This window comes from Somniosus microcephalus, chromosome 18 (genome assembly GCF_052327205.1).
Source record: "Somniosus microcephalus isolate GS21.2 chromosome 18, FLI_Smic_1.0, whole genome shotgun sequence".
In the NCBI taxonomy this organism is placed as follows: Eukaryota; Metazoa; Chordata; class Chondrichthyes; order Squaliformes; family Somniosidae; genus Somniosus; species Somniosus microcephalus.
Genome location: NC_141004.1, coordinates 25,519,619 through 25,537,212, shown reverse-complemented (window position 1 = coordinate 25,537,212; position 17,594 = coordinate 25,519,619). Strand labels below are relative to the sequence as shown.

The following is a 17,594-nucleotide window of genomic DNA, read 5'->3' as shown; positions in this document are numbered from 1 at the left end:
CATGAGAGGAGGAAGTCAGTTCTTTTCCTCTCGCATGGTCAGCGGGTGCCAATGTGAGTCATTGAATGGGCATGGCAAGAGGTGGCACAGGATGTGGATGTGAGCAGCATTTATAACAGGACCTGGATGCAGTGCAGAAAGAAATTTAATGATCTCACCAGGAGTGCCAAGGTAAATTTCACCATCTAATTGCTCATTCTTTCTGCACAGCCTTGAGGACCCTACCTTCACCTCTGCACAATTAATCCTTTCCTTCTCCATTTCCCATGGATGTTCAAAAGTCAGCAGGGATGTCTTCAGCTTTTACTCACACCCTCAAAGAGTTACTTCCTGCTGCTCCTTGGCCACAGTTGCTGCTTTCTGCCCTCCTGCACACTGTGGTAAGTTGGCTCAAACATGGTGAGGAGTGAAAGCCCTTCCACCCTCCTTGCAGTAACTGGCACACAGCAGGATGGATATAACCACCACGGGAAGACTCCTGTCCTGCCATTCGATAAATATGCACCCCTGTGAAAAAGCCGCTATTGACATGACTTGGTGAGTTTGCAGAGCGCGCACCAGGGGATTCACCAAGCACAACTGAGCAGGAGCAGTTTGAGGAGGCAAGGGAAGAGGGCCAGCTCAAATCCTAGCTCTGCTTAAAAGGAAAGCGATGCAGACTTCAGCGGTCTGGAAAGAAAATAATGAATTTTGTGCATTAGCAACTGCTGAAGGCCTTAGAGTAGCTGCCATATAGTACGGTGGGGTCAGTCAGGCACTAGTGATTCACACTAGGATGACAAATAGTGTGTAGACCTTTCTGTAAGCCATTAAAATCACAATTCTATTTGAAGTGTTTGAGTGCAGAGTTTTCCTGTGATAGCTGGTGATTTTGCAATATGAGGTGGCATGGTTTTGTTGTTTGGGCAATGCTGTTGATTGTAGGGCTAGACAAAAGTTGGCTATGACCACAAATACAGGGGAACACAGATTTCCAACTGAAATTTTCTTTAATTTGCTTACATAATAATGTCTGTCTGTCTGTCTAGATTATGTCTGTCTGCTTAAAAACAGAAAATGCTGGAAATACTCAGCAGGTCAGATAGCATCTGTAGAGAAAGAAACAGAGTTAACGTTTCAGGTCGGTGACCCTTCGTCTGACGATGCTGCCAGACCTGACGATGCTGCCAGACCTGCTGAGTATTTCCAGCATTTTCTGTTTTTGTTTCAGATTTCCAACATCCGCAGTATTTTGCTTTTGTATGTCTGTCTGTTTGTGTAGAGTCTGTCTGTCTAGATTATATCTCTATCTATCTGTCTGTCTAGATTATATCTCTATCTATCTGTCTGTCTATATTATATTTCTATCTATGTCTGTCTGTCTAGATTATATTTCTATCTGTCTCTCTGTCTAGATTATATCTCTATCTGTCTGTCTGGGTACGTTATATCTACCTTTCTAAGTGTAGTGTGTGTAGATTATGGGCTCAATTTTCAGTGTGCCGTGGAGTCGGGTTTGGAGGCGTGTGCGGGGTTAAATTCCCAAAATCGGGGGTCCCGACCCCATCCTGCCCCCAACCCACCTCCATGCCAGTTTAAAAGGAGGCGGGTACCTGCCCTGCACTGGGAGCCGCCTACCCGAGGCGGGAAGGGATTAGTGCCAATTAACTGCCTGTTAACAGGTAGTTAACGGGCAGTTTTTAGCCTAATCCCTATTTTTAAGCTTGAACTGTGGGATTCCCGACGGCTCCAAACCACGCCAAGTTGGAGGAGTCGGGCCGTCGGGTTGAAGGGCTTGGAGGGGTCGAGATGTCGGTGTTCAGGTGAGTGATGTGTGCATGAGTGCAAAGGTAAGTGTGTTTGGTGTGTCTGAAGTGATTAAATAAGTTTTACAAGAAACTCTTTTTTTATCTGGTACCGACGGGACCGGCGTGGTGCCGGTTTATCAAAAAGTCCAGATTACAGAGAGGTATAGTAAAAGGTACGAGAGCCCCGTACACAGCAACAAATCCAGGCTTCCCTGTTGCTTAGCAACAGGTGCAGGAACCCCGGCCACAAGATCCAGGCATCCCTGTTGCTTAGCAACAGGTGCAGGAACCCCGGTTACACAGCCACAGATCCAGGAACTGCCACTAATATGAAGTAAAACTTACCTGAGCCTACTCCTGAATTTTGCCGGTTAACAGAGATTTCTGGTTATTTAGGTGCTGGTAAATCGAGAGTTTCCTGTACATACCTTTTCTTACCTTTTCAACCTTCCTTCCTTTAGGTTCCGGGAGTCCCTCATCTCACCGGCACAGAAAGCAGAATGGCTGCGAACTGTCAAAAGTGACAGCCTGCAGCTTTCTGTGCAGGAGAGATTTCTAACTGAGTCTGTGGAGAAGGACTCATGTTAGAAGTAAGACTGTCAGTGTTTGACAGCTTCAAACAGCTGTGAAACGCTGATATTTCATCTGTCAAAACGTCTTGACAGATGAAATTTCAGTCTGTGACGTCACCTGTTGCCGGATGGCCCTTAATTGGCCTGTTGAGCCAGCTGGGCAGGCTCACCAAGGTCAATCAAGTTAAAATCGCGTGGATTGGCCGCATCTTGATGGAGGCGGGACTACAACCCCGAAAGTTGTAGTCCCGCCTCCAACCCGACTTCTGAATGAAAATCCAGCCCTATATTTCTATCAATGTGCAGATTATATCTATCTCTGCGGATATATATGTATACAGGTGTGTGTGACGAGAGAACCTTGAACTGTTCAGCCTGGAAAGAGGAGTCTGAGAGTTGATCTTGTAGAGGTATACAAGGTGGAACATGGTAGGAAAAAGGTTAATCTGGAATACTACTTAGATTAAACACGGGGAGTAAAGAAAGGGGACACGAGTTCAAACTAGGAAAAGGTAACTGGACTGACATCAGATGGTTCTTCTTCATGCAAATTGTGATCACTGGCCTTCTGAGCAAACTGGTGGAGCTGAAAACTTGGAATCATTTAAGAAAAGAAATTACATGCAGCAATGGGGAGAGTGTAGGGTTGTTCTGGATGGCTGAAATGGCCTACCTCATCCGTAAGTATCTTGTGAATGTTGGGAGTTTGTATACATACCATGTTGGCGGTTACATAAGCACCGTGACCAGCAGAGCCATGATACAAAGGGCTGGTGTGTCCAGTGAATTGGTCCCAGGCACCATGGAAACCATATGTAACCAAATTGACAAAATCCACAGCTCTGTAGAAATTAAAATACAGTAAATGAAGTTATGAGTAATCAAAGGCAATACTGTACTGATACATCTAGGGGGCGGAATTGGGTGCCCGTGCACCTCCCGTCAGCACCACCGGGGACGCTAACGGGGCGCAAATGGCTTTGCGACCGGGTGGGGCACTGACATTGACTCCTGCCATATTTGGCGGGAGTTTTGCGGCGGCGCTACGGCGTTGAGCCCCGATCTCCTTTGCCCGGAGATCACGATGTCATCGCTGTGCGCATCGCTCCAGACCCGAAATTGACTTCCGCCCCTTGCAGCAGCGCCGGGCGAAAACACCGACAGCTGCAGGAAGCGTGCGTCGGGCGGCCAGCCGCCTCGGGGGCAATGATTAAAGGCGAGGTGGCCGAGGTAAGTGGAAAATAACTTACCTTTCCTGTTCTAGGTTTTTTTTGCGGGTTCCTGCCCGCGATCGATCAGCCCGGCTCTCTGCTTGTGTGCTGGGCTGATTGGGAGGGATCGCGGCTGCCTTGGAGGTCCAGGTAGGTAATTTTTCTATTGCAGGGCCTGCAGGGATGGCCCTTCCCTTTAAGGGAGGGAAGGAGCTTTGAACGCGGCAGTGCTGGACAGCCCAGTGTGCAGCGCTGCTGAAGTCTCCGCCCCGCCTACTGCCAATTGCACTTTAAGAGGGAAGTGGAACACTTGATTTAGTGCTCCACTTCCTTTCTGGAGCGCAAAACCGAATTTTCTAAAAGTTTTGAAAAATAGCGCCTGGTGCAAATTTTCTCAACTTTTAAAAGTTAGCGCCCCAAATGGGGCTATAATGAATTTCTCCCCCCTAGACTTTATTGACATCATAACTTTAATGGAAACATGACTTACTGGTGTCGACAACTTGCCCCTTCCTGCAGCCTCCCCACCTGACTATACTTTCCACCATTTTTCCCGCCCAAGCTGCCACTGTGATGGTGTGGCCCTTGTCACCAAACACAACTTGGTCTCTCTACTACCACCTTCTCCTTCTCTCCTTGTTCTACCCCTCTTGCCTCCTACTTAAAATTCTCGGTCTCTGCCCCACCCCGAGCACCACAGTGGCAGCTTGGGTGGGGCAGATGGTGGAATGTATAGCCAGGTGGGGAGGCTTCATTTTAATTCTCCTGTCATTTTAATTCTCAGGACCACTCCCACGCTGACCTCTGTCCTTGGCCTCCTACACTGTTCCAACGTAAGCTCGAGGAACAGCACCTCATCTTCCGATTAGGCACTTTACAGCCTTCCGGACTCAATATCGAGTTCAACAATTTCAGATCATAACCTTTGCCCCCATTTTTTCAGACGGCAGCTGTTGCTGATTTTTCTGCCATTACCATTTACACCTCCTCTAGACCCATCTGTTGTTTCTTTACTCGTCCCATTACCAGCTCCTATCGTCTTGCACCATCATCCATTTAGTCTTGATCTCTCCTGCCTCCCACCCTCTTACAGACCTTCCCCTTTGTTCTTTCCTCCCCTCCCTCTTTCCCTGCTTCTGTATTTGATTAAAACCTGTCACATCCCTAATCTTTTCCAGTTCTGCCGAAAGGTCACAGACCTGAAACGTTAACTCTGTTTCTCTCTCCACAGATGCTGCCTGACTTGCTGAGTATTTCCAGCATTTTCTGTTTTTATTTCACTTCCTTCAGGGTCTGCTCGAAACAGACTCTTCCCCAAGTCACTTACAACTGCACTTCAAACTCCAAACATGCATAGCCATTGATCCTCCACTTGCCACAATACTTCTGCAGCTGTTGACCAGCGCAACAACTCAACCACTCCCTCTCTGCCACCTTTGATGCCGTTGTCTCCAATAAAACCCTTAATCACTCCCATTCTGGTTGTCCCCCTGGTATGGACCCCATCTTCACTCTCATATCCTAACTGTGCAGACTTGAGCGTATCTAGTGTACAATTGGTTTAGTTATCCATCACCAGATCTGGCTGGACCACTTCAAGCACTATCTGGTCTGGCTCTTCTCTGCCAAAACCATTCATTGCTGCAGGATTGTCCTGGAGAGATATGATAACCCCTGGCTTCATTTCACCACAACTAACTATCTTGTTAAACTCTTCTCTTTGGCCACCTCCACCCTGCACTCAGTAATATGTGAGGAGCTCATAGACCTCTTTGTCACTAAGATTGAGACCATCCTTTCGGCTTCCTCTACTGCAGCCCTCCCCACCTCACTCCCCACCACATTCCCCTGCCCACCAAGCCAAATTCCCCTAAGGCTCCCCCTGCCCTAGCCCTGAACCCACATTTTTTTCTAGTTTTCCCTTCTCTCATGACATCTCTAATCTCATCTTGTCCATGAGACCAACTTCCTGCTCCGTTTAAAGGAAAGGACTTGCCTTGATATAGTGCCTTTTATGACCATAGGATGACCTAAAGTGCTTGACAGCCAATGAAGTAGTTTATGCAGTGCAGTCACTGTTGTAATGTAGGGAAATGCAGCAGAGAATTTGCACACATCAAGGTCCCACAAATGGCAATGAGTTACATGACCAGGAAATCTGTTTTAGTGTGTTGACAGTGGCCAGGACTGCAGGATAACTCTCCTGCTCTTCTTTGAATAGTGCCCTGGGATCTTTTACACCCACCTGAGAGGGCAGACAGGGCCTCAGTTTAACATCTCATCCAAAATTTAGCACTTCCGACAGTGCAGCACCTCCTCAGCACTGAGGTGTCATCCTGGGTTATGTGCTCAGTCATACCCCAGGGCTAAAGTGGGTCTTGAACCTATGACCTTCGAAACGGCTCTTATCAAAGTCACAAATGACATCCTTTTATGACTGTGACAAAGGTAAACTATCCCTCCTCGTCCTTCTCTACCTGCCTGCAGCCTTTGACATGATTAACCAAACCATCCTCCTCCAACGCCTCTTAACCATCGTCCAGCTGGGTGGAACTGTACTCACCAGGTTCCATTCTTATCTATCTAATTGTAGCCAGAGAATCACCTGCAAGGACTTCTCTTCCCGCTCCCGCATCGATACCTCTGGTGTCCCCCAAGGATCTATCCTTGGCCCCCTCCTATTTCTCATCTACATGCTGCCCCTTGGCGACATATCCGAAAACACAGTGTCAGTTTCCACATGTACACTGACAACACCCAGCTCTACCTCACTACCACTTCTCTCGACCCGTCCACTGTCTCTAAATTGCCAGACTGCTTGTCCGACATCCAGTACTGAATGAGCAGAAATTTCCTCCAATTAAATATTGGGAAGACCAAAGCCATTGTCTTCAGTCCCCGCCACAAACTCCGTTCCCGAGCCACCAACTCCATCGCTCTCCCTAGCATCAGTCTGAGGCTGAACCACACTGTTCGCAAACTTGGTGTCATATTTGATTCTGAAATGAGCTTCCGACCACCCATCCACAGCATAACTAAAACCACCTATTTCCACCTCCGTAACATCGCCCGTCTCTGCCCCTGCTTAAGCTCATCTGCTGCTGAAATCCTCATCCATGCCTTTGTTCCCTCTAGACTTGACTATTCCAATGCACTCCTGGTTAGCCTCCCACTTTTTACCCTACATAAACATGAGGTCATCCAAAACTCAGCTGCCCGTGTCCTAACTCACACCGTCCCGTTCACCCGTTGGCCCTGTGCTCGCTGACCTACATTGGCTCCTGGTTAAGCAATGCCTCAATTTTAAAATTCTCATCCTTGTTTTCAAATCCCTCCATGGCCTCGCCCCTCCCTATCTCTGTAATCACCTCCAGCCGCACATCACCACCCCACCCCCCCCAAGATATCTGCGCTTCTCTAATTCTGGCCTCTTGAGCATCCCTGATTATAATCGCTCGACCTTTGGTTGCCGTGCCTTCAGCTGCCTAGGCCCTAAGCTCTGGAATTCCCTCCCTAAACCTCTCCGCCTCGCTACACCTCTTTCCTCCTTTAAGATACTCCTTAAAACCTACCTCTTTGACTAAGTCTGCCCTAATTTCTCCTTATGTGGCTCTGTCAAATTTTGGTTGATAACGCTCCTGTGAAGCGCCTTGGAACATTTTACTACATTGAAGGCGCTATATAAATATAAGTTGTTGTTGTTGTTGACTCAGGCGGGAGTGCTACCACTGGGCAAGGCCGATCCTTGACCCCCTTCCCACTAAATGGCTAACTACCCAACCTCTCTTTCTGGCACTATGCTAGCTGACATTGTAAATGGTTTCCTTGCCTCGGGTACTGTCCTCATCCCTTTCAAAACCACTTTCATCACCCCTCTCAAAAAAACCAACCTTGATTCCTTTGTCCTTCCAAATTATCACCTCATCTCCAACCTCCAAATCCGTTCCCATATTTCCCACAACTCCACATTTGAATCCTTCCAATCAGGTTTTTGCCCGTCATATTACTGAAATGCCCTTAACAAAAGTCACAAATGATATCTTCTGTGACTGTGGTTCGCCATCCCTCTTTGTCCTTCTGGACCTCTGCAGCATTTGACATGATCAACCACACCATCCTCCTCCAATGCTTGTCCTCCACAATGAGACTATCCTTGCTTGATTCCGCTCTTGACTATTCAATCATAGCTATAGCATCTCCAGCAATGGCTTCTCTTCCCATCCCCACATAATTACCTCCTGGAGTCATAGAGTCATAGTTATACAGCACGGATAGAGGCCCTTCGGCCCATCGTGTCCGCGCCGGCCATCAAGCCCTGTCTGATCTAATCCCATAATCCAGTATTTGGTCCGTAGCCTTGTATGCTATGGCATTTCAAGTACTCATCCAAATGCTTCTTAAATGTTGTGAGGGTTCCTGCCTCCACAACCCTTTCAGGCAGTGAGTTCCAGACTCCAACCACCCTCTGGGTGAAAAAGTTCTTTCTCAAATCCCCTCTAAACCTCCCGCCCTTTACCTTGAATCTATGCCCCCTAGTTATTGACCCCTCTACTAAGGGAAAAAGCTCCTCAGCATCCATCCTATCTATGCCCCTCATAATTTTGTACACCTCAATCATGTCCCCCCTCAGCCTCCTCTGCTCCAAGGAAAACAAACCCAATCTGCCCAGTCTCTCTTCATAGCTGAAGCGCTCCAGCCCCGGTAACATCCTGGTGAACCTCCTCTGCACCCTCTCCAACGCGATCACATCCTTCCTGTAGTGTGGCGACCAGAACTGCACACAGTATTCCAGCTGTGGCCTAACCAGTGTTTTATACAGTTCCATCATAACCTCCTTGCTCTTATATTCAATGCCTCGGCTAATGAAGGCAAGTATCCCATATGCCTTTTTTACCACCTTATCCACCTGTTCCGCCGCCTTCAGGGATCTGTGTACTTGCACACCCAGATCCCTCTGACCCTCCGTCTTGCCTAGGGTCTTTCCATTCATTGTGTATTCACTTGCCTTGTTAGTCCCCCCAAAGTGCATCACCTCGCACTTTTCCGGGTTAAATTCCATTTGCCACTGTTCCGCCCATCTGACCAACCCATCTATATCGTCCTGCAGACTGAGGCTACCCTCCTCGCTATTTACCACCCTACCAATTTTTGTATCATCCGCGAACTTACTGATCATACCTTTTACATTCATATCCAAGTCATTAATGTAGACCACAAACAGCAAGGGACCCAGCACCGATCCCTGTGGTACCCCACTGGCCACAGGCTTCCAGTCACAAAAACAACCTTCGACCATCACCCTCTGCCTTCTGCCACTAAGCCAGTTTTGTATCCAATGTGCCAAGGCACCCTGGATTCCATGGGCTCTTACCTTCTTGACCAGTCTCTTGTGCGGGACTTTATCGAAGGCCTTACTGAAATCCATATATACCACATCCACTGCGTTACCCTCATCCACACACCTAGTCACCCCCTCAAAAAATTCAATCAAATTAGTCAGACATGATCTTCCCTTGACAAAGCCATGTTGACTATCCCTGATTAATCCTTGCCTCTCCAAGTGGAGACAAATTTTGTCCCTCAGAATTTTTTCCAATAATTTTCCTACCACTGATGTTAGGCTCACTGGCCTGTAGTTCCCCAGTTTTTCCCTACTTCCCTTCTTGAATAATGGTACTACATTAGCGGTTCTCCAGTCCTCTGGCACATCCCCTGTGGCCAGAGAGGTCCTGAATATATGTGTTCGAGCCCCCGCAATCTCTTCCTTTGCCTCACACAGCAGCCTGGGATACATTTCATCCGGGCCTGGGGATTTATCCATTTTTAGGCCAGCTAAAACCGCCAATACCTCCTCCCTCTCGATGTGAATATGTTCAAGCATATCACAGTCCCCCCGCCCTATTTCTATGTCTACATCGTCCTTCTCCATAGTGAAAACAGATGCAAAAATTCATTTAGAACCCCTCCTACATCTTCCGGCTCCACACACAGATTGCCACTTTTGTCCCTAATGGGCCCTATTTTTTCCCTAGTTATCCTCTTACCCTTAATATACTTATAAAACATCTTAGGATTTTCCTTTATTTTGCTCGCCAGTGTTATTTCATGGCCCCTCCTTGATCTCCTAATTTCTTTTTTAAGTATCCCCCTGCACTTTTTGTACTCCTCTAGGGCTTCCTCCGTCTTTAGCCTTTTGTATCTGCCAAAAGCCCTCCTTTTTTTCCTAATCCATTCTCGTATATCCCCTGACATCCAAGGTTCCCTGTGGTTTTTGGAACCACCCTTGACCTTTACGGGAACATGTTGCCATTGTATGATCCCAATCTCCCTTCTGAAAGCCTCCCATTGCTCTGATGTGGATTTTCCTACAAGTAGCTGATCCCAGTCCATTTTGGCCAGATCCTGCCTTATCCTATTAAAATCGGCCTTCCCCCAATTTAGAACCTTTATTTCCGGCCCATCCCTGTCCTTTTCCATGACCACCTTAAATCTTACCATATTATGGTCACTGTCACCAAAGTGCTCACCTACTAGCACTTTTTCCACTTGGCCGGCCACATTCCCTAGAATTAGGTCCAGTACCGCCCCCTCTCTTGTAGGACTTTCTACATGCTGGCTCAAAAAGCTCTCCTGGATGCACTTTAAGAATTCTACACCCTCTGAGCCTTTCACACTCTGACTATCCCAGTTAATATTGGGGAAGTTGAAATCCCCCATTATTATTACCCTATTATTTGCACATTTCTCTGAGATTTGCCTACATATCTGTTCCTCTAGCTCCCCCTGACTGTTTGGAGGCCTATAGTACATTCCCAGCAAAGTGCTTGCCCCCTTTTTGTTTTTAAGCTCCACCCATATGGCCTCATTAGAGGAACCTGCTAATATATCATCCCTCCTTACTGCAGTAATTGACTCCTTAATTAATATTGCGACACCCCCTCCTCTTATACCTCCCCCTCTGTCTCACCTGAAGATTCTGTACCCCGGAATATTGAGCTGCCAGTCTTGCCCCTCCCTCAACCATGTCTCCGTGATAGCAACAATATCATACTCCCATGTGCTTATCAACACCTTCAGTTCATCCGCCTTATTTGCAAGACTCCTTGCATTAAAATAGATGCCATCCAGCCTTGCCCTTATATATTTGCCCTGTCTACCAAGCTGACTTGTTTTTTTCTCTATAATTGGCAGCACATCACCCCCTATTTCAGCTCCCCTCTGTATCCCATCCCCCTGCCAAGTTAGTTTAAACCCCCCCCAACAGTGCTAGCAAACCTCCCCGCAAGGATATTTGTCCCGCTCTGGTTCAGGTGCAACCCGTCCAACTTGTACAAGTCCCACCTTTCCCAGAAGCAGGCCCAGTGATCCAGGAAAGTAAAACCCTCCCCCCTACACCAACTCTTTAGCCACGCATTCATCTGCTCTATCCTCCCATTCCTATACTCACTAGCACGTGGCACTGGGAGTAATCCAGAGATTACAACCTTTGAGGTCCTGCTCTTTAATCTGTTACCTAGCTCCCTAAATTCTTGATGCAGGACCTCATCCCCCTTCCTACCTATGTCGTTGGTCCCAATGTGGACCACGACCTCTGCCTGCTCACCCTCCCCCTTAAGAATGCCCTGTAGCCGCTCAGTGACATCCCTGACCCTGGCCCCAGGGAGGCAACAAACCATCCTGGAGTCACGTTTGCGGCCACAGAAACGCCTATCTGTTCCCCTTACGATAGAATCCCCTACCACTATTGCTCTCCCACTCTTTTTCCTCCCTTCCTGAGCAGCAGAAGCGTCCCTGGTGCCAGGAGGCTGGCTGCTGCTGCCTTCCCCTGGTGAATCATCCCCCTCAACAGTATCCAACTTGGTATACCTGTTTGAAAGGGGGATGTCCGCAGGGGTTCCCTGCACTACCTGCCTGTCTTTGTTGCTCCGCCTGATGGTCACCCCCTGTGCTGCCCTACCCTGAGGCGTGAACAACTCGCTAAACGTGCTATCCACGACCCTCTCAGCATTGCGCATGCTCCAAAATTCATCCACCCGCAGCTCGAGCGCCGCAATGCGGTCTACAAGTAGCTGCAGCTGGATGCATTTCCCGCACACATGGTCGTCAGGGACACTGGCAGCGTCCCTGACTTCCCACATGGAGCAAAACACGGGTCTGAACTCTCCTGCCATGACTTACTCCTTTAATTAATTAAAAAATTTATTCAATACCCCAGTTACAGGTATACTCTAGGGCGCTTTATTTACCAACTGTCCCCACTACACCACAGAAATTTAACACCACAGAATTCAAGCTTGTATTGAAAAGAGAGAAATACTCACCAACCAATCACTTACCTGCTCCCTGGTGACGTCACACTTGGATTACTTTTTACCTCTCTCCTGGAACCTGGATTGGTATGCCTCTGACTGCTCCCTTTTAAGCCTTTAAGCTCTCCCGCCTCGGGCTGCTCCCGTGCAGGTCCGCTGCTTCTCCGGTCTCGGGGCTGTGGGCCTCGGTGCCTCTGACTGCTCCTTCTCAAGCCTTTAAGCTCTCCCGCCTCGGGCTGCTCCCGCGCAGGTCCGCTGCTTCTCCGGTCTCGGGGCTGTGGGCCTCGGTCCTCCAAGGATTTGTCCCTGGCCCCCTCCTCTTCCTCATCTACATACTGCTCCTTGGAAACATCATCCGAAGACATGGGCCGGAATTTTTCAGGGGGTCAGCAGGCGGGATCAGTGGCGGGTCGGGTGGGAAATTTGATTTTTTTTGATAGCGGGTCGGGAACCCGCAGAGGTGGGCGACTCAGTTAAAGCAGTTATTGGCTTGTTGACAGAGCCTTAATAATGGTTTTAACCTTTCCTTTTAACTTTAACGGCTTGTCCATGGGGCCCACGCTGCTCGTGGACCATGTCTGTTAACCTGAGGTGGGAGTTGAATGGCCATTGAATCAGCTGATTTAGTTGACAGATTGAAATGTACTATAAAAGCTCCCACATCACAGCTCTGCAGAAGCTGTTGCTTACTCCATTTGGAACACAGATTGAGCTTCATGCAAGCTGCAAGTGTTTGGAGCAAACTCTCCATCCAGTGTCACCTCATTGGAACAACCTCTTGTACCAGTGACAGATCGCTTCTGTCATCTCAACTTCACCTACCATCTATTTCATCAGCATGGTTACCATTTACTGTATATTGTTACACCTTGGCCCTCAGAATCTGACCATGATCAGCCCCAACACCAGCAGCACCAGGCACACCAGCAGCACCAACAACAACACCAACCTTCTCCGCAATCACCTGATGCTGCACAGGACAAAGGGCATCAGCACCTGACCATATTGCTGCCCGGGAGGCCAGGGATGGCCTCACCATGGCCAGATTTACTTTGCTTGACGCTGTACACCCTGGCTACGACATGATGCACCAGGTTGGCCCCACACCAACACCATAAAGCGCCCCTACAATGCCCAAGTCTGTAACTGATTAAGCCACTTCCAAAGGTGCGCACAACTCTGTCCAAGAACGCAAAGTGTTGAAAATAAATGTTTCAATGTTTGACACCACATTAACAGAAACTTTACATGAACATTGCATAAAACACCCAAGTGCCTACCCTTGTATGTTGTTAGTTGGTATGATTGCACTAAGATGAGGGTGAGTGTGAGGGGTGGCTAGTGAGATGGGGATGTGATAATGTAGATAGAGAGGGTTGGGTGGAGGTGCAAGGTAAGTTGGTGTGAGTAAGGATGTACAGGAGTAAGGTAGGGAAGGCAGAGTCATGGGGATGAGATGAGTGGCACAGCAGGATGAAGGTGAGTGTGGCTTTGTACTCATGTTTCCTGATCTAATGAGATCATTGAAAGGTTTGCGCCACTCCACCCAGGTCCTCCTGATGACATCCCTGCTTGTGACCACCTCTGCAATGTGCAACCAGGCTGTCTTGGTCTCCTGGGGAGGTCTCTTCTGTCCATGGGAATGGAAGAGGATCTCCCTGCATGCTGTGACTCCCTCCAATGCTGTAGAACACTGACAGCGCAAACGTCAAAAGTAAGGTGGCCGTGGTCCCTTTAAGGAAAATGGCTCAATATGCGTCATGAATGACATCACCAGACCCACTCCACCTAATTGGGCCAGGAAACGCACTGGGCGGGCTTAACAAGCCCCATTGAGATAAATTCATTTTAGGTAGCGGGATGGAGCCAGCAGCGGGGCCGCGACCTGCCACCAACACCAACCGCACCGGACCCACCATGGTGAGCAAAATCTCGGCCGTGTGGTCAGCTTCCACACGTCTGCTGATATTATCCAGTTCTACCTCTCCACCGCCTGTCTCAACCATTCAGATGCCTCTGTGTTGTCAGTCTGCTTATCTGACATCCAGTCCTGGATGAGCTGCAATTTCATCCACTTAAACATTGGGAAAACCAAAGCATTTGTCTTCAGCCCTTGCCACAACTCTGTACCCTTGCCACTGATTCAATCTTCCTCTCCGGCCACTGTCTCAAGTTGAATCAGACTGTTCACAACCTCAGTGTTACTCTGACCCTGAGCTGAGGTTCCGACCACATATCCGCTCAATCAGGAAGAATGTCTACTTTCACCTCCATAACATTGTCTGCCTCCACCCCTGCCTCAGCACATCTGTTGCTGAAACTCTTGCCTTTGTGATCTCCAGATTCAACTCTTCCAATTCTCTCCTGACCAGCCTGTCATCCTCCACCCTCCATAAATTTCAGCTCATCCAAAACTTTGATGCTCGTACCCTATCCCGCACGAAATCCTGTTCACCCATCACCCCTGTCCTGACTGACCTACATTAACTCTCGGTCCCCCCGTGCCTCCAGTTTAAAATTCTCATCCTCATGTTTAAAACCCTTCACGGCCTCACCCTCCCTATCTCTGTAACCTCTTCCAGAGAACTCCGTGTTCCTCCGATTCTGGCCTCTAGTGTATCCTCTTCTTTTGCCGTACCGTTGGCGGCTGTGCCTTCAGCCATCTTGGCCCTATACTCTGGAATTGCCTCCCTAAATCTCTCCGCCACCCGCTACTCCTTAAAACCTACCTCTTTGACCAAGCTTTTAGTCATTTATTACACAACTACTTCTTTTTAGCCTTGTTAATGGCCTGCCCGATGGCCCTGACTCTTCACTTGCGTTTCTCAATTAAAGATCCAACCTGGATTCAAGTAAAATTTTAGTCGCCCCACCTAATATCTCCTCCTCTGACTCGGTGTCCATTTTTGTCTGATGACGCGACTGTGAAGCGCCTTGAGCCTTTTTCCTACATTAAGGGCACTATTTCAGTGCAGGTTGTGTAAATGTACTTTCCCACTCGATTCCTATTGTAACACAAATTAATCTCACTTTGAGAGAACCGTCAAGAATCTTGCAACAGATGCGAATATTGGAACCAAAATTAAACAAGCACCGTAATAATTCCATTTCCCATGCTCCCAATTGAGCGCACACAAAGCCTTCGGCAGGGTTTAAACTGTGCAGCTTTTTATTAGACTGGTAGATCTACTGCACTACTGTGTGTAACTGAACTGAAGTTATCAAGAATACTGGCAGCCTCTTTGATATTGTATGACCTGCTAGTCGCCATTTACTCCCAGGACTTCAAAACTATGGCAATCCTTATTTTTTAAAATTCGTTCATGGGATGTGGGCGTCGCTGGCAAGACCAACATTTATTGCCCATCCCTAGTTGCTCTTGAGAAGGTGGTGGTGAGCCGCCGCCTTGAACCGCTGCAGTCCCACAGTGCTGTTAGGGAGGGAGTTCCAGGATTTTGACCCAGCGACGATGAAGGAACGGCGATATACTTCTAAGTCAGGATGGTGGGGAACTTGCAGGTGGTGGTGTTCCCATGTGCCTGCTGCCCTTGTCCTTCTAGGTGGTAGAGGTCGCGGGTTTGGGAGGTGCTGCTGAAGAAGCCTTGATGAGTTGCTGCAGTACATCTTGTAGATGGTACACACTGCAACCACAGTACGCTGGAGGGAGTGAATGTTTAAGGTGGTGGATGGGGTGCCAATCAAGCGGGCTGCTTTGACCTGGATGGTGTCGAGCTTCTTGAGTGCAGTATCAGCATGTACAGCAGGCACCTCAATGCACTGGAGAGGTACCACCAATGCTGCCTCCGCAAGATCCTGCAAATCCATTGGCAGGATAGGTGCACCAATGTCCGTGTTCTCGCTCAGGCCAACATCCCCAGAATCGAAGCTTTGACCACGCTCGATCAGCTCCGCTGGACGGGTCACATCGTCCGCATGCCCGATACGAGACTCCCAAAACAAGCGCTCTACTCGGAGCTCCGGCACGGCAAGAGAGCCCCAGGTGGGCAGAGGAAACGCTTCAAGGACACCCTCAAAGCAGATAAGGGAATTAGGGGTTACGGGGAGAGGGCAGGGAAGTGGACGTGAGTCTAGATTCAGATCAGCCATGATCCTACTGAATGGCGGAGCAGGCCCGAGGGGCCGTATGGCCTACTCCTGCTCCTATTTCTTATGTTCTTTATCCCCACCGACACCTGGGAATCCCTGGCCCAAGACCGCTCAAATTGGAGGAGAAGCATCCGGGAAAGCGCCAAACACCTCGAGTCTCTTTGCCGGGAGCAAGCAGAAGCCAAGCGCAAGCAGCGGAAGGAGCGCACGTCAACCCAAGCACCCCACCCACCCGCCCCTTCAACCACCATCTGCCCCACCTGTGACAGAGACTGTAGGTCCCACATTGGACTCATTTTTAATGTGGAAGCAAGTCATCCTCGATTCTGAGGGACTGCCTAAGAGAGAGAAGATCCCCTTCTTCTTACAAGCCACAGGCTTTAAATCCTAGCTTCTGATGCGCTATCAATTCCTCATAAAAGACAGAGAGTTAATTAATAGGCTTTTATTAGCAAAGAACAGAGCATGCCTCTCGTGGTTGCCTGGTATCCAAAAGGGCAGGGGGCTGCAGAGCAGTCACCTTTATACCCGGGCGGGCATGTGGGTGGAGCCAGGGGCGGAGTCAGCTGAGGCATGCATAGGCACAACAGTGTGCAACAACAACAACAACAACAACAATAACAAACAGTGGTTTACCACATTCACCCCTTGTTTAAAATTGAGTCCGGCGGGGTGAAGTGTACTAAAAGTTCGTGTAAACTAAAAGTTCGTGTAATTAAGTCTATCAGGTGGCCTTGTATGCCGTCCTGATCGTCGTAGCAGCGGCGGTGATGGTGCAGCATCCAACGCCGAACCTGGCGTCTCGTTGAGAGGTTGTGTAGTCAATGGCGGGTCCTGGGGCTGCGGCATGCCATCTACAGGGGTCGGGGTGTGGGTAGTGGTGGGTGGCGATGGTGGTGTCTCAGGGGCACCCGAAGGTGCGAGGTCTCGTGTGGAGACTGTGTCCTCCCGCCCGTCCGGGTACGCTACGTAAGCATACTGGGGGTAGGCGTGGGTAGTGGTGGGTGGCGAAGGAAGTGTTTCGGGAGCACCCGAAGGTGCGAGGTCTCGTATGGAGACTGTGTCCTCCCGCCCGTCCGGGTACACCACGTAAGCATACTGAGGGTTGGCGTGGAGGAGGCTCACCCTCTCGACCAGGGGGTCCGTCTTATGAGACCTCACGTGCTTCCGCAGTAGGACGGGTCCTGGAGAAGTCAGCCATGCCGGTAACGAGATCCTCGCTGTGGACTTCCTGGGGAAGGAGAACATTCTCTCATGAGGGGTGGCATTGGTGGCTGTACAGAGCAGTGACCGAATGGAATGGAGTGCCGCAGGGAGGACCTCCTGCCAGCGAGAGGTCGGAAGGCCCTTAGATTTCAAGTTTAAAAGGACTGCCTTCCAGACCGTCGCATTCTCTCTTTCCACCTGGCCATTCCCCCGGGGGTTGTAGCTGGTGGTCCTGCTTGTAGCAATACCTCTCGCGAGCAGGTACTGACGAAGTTCGTCGCTCATAAAGGACGAGCCCCTGTCGCTATGAATATAGCTAGGGAAACCGAACAAGGCGAAGAGGTCATTCAGACATTTAATGACCGTGGTACTGGTCATGTCTGAGCAAGGGATGGCAAACGG

The 17,594-nt window shown here is 49.1% G+C and overlaps 1 pseudogene; it reads right to left on the bottom strand.

Moving 5' to 3' along the window:
* The window catches only part of LOC147105145 (acidic mammalian chitinase-like), a 58,185-nt pseudogene that overhangs the window by 26,142 nt on the left and 14,449 nt on the right, over positions 1 to 17,594 (bottom strand).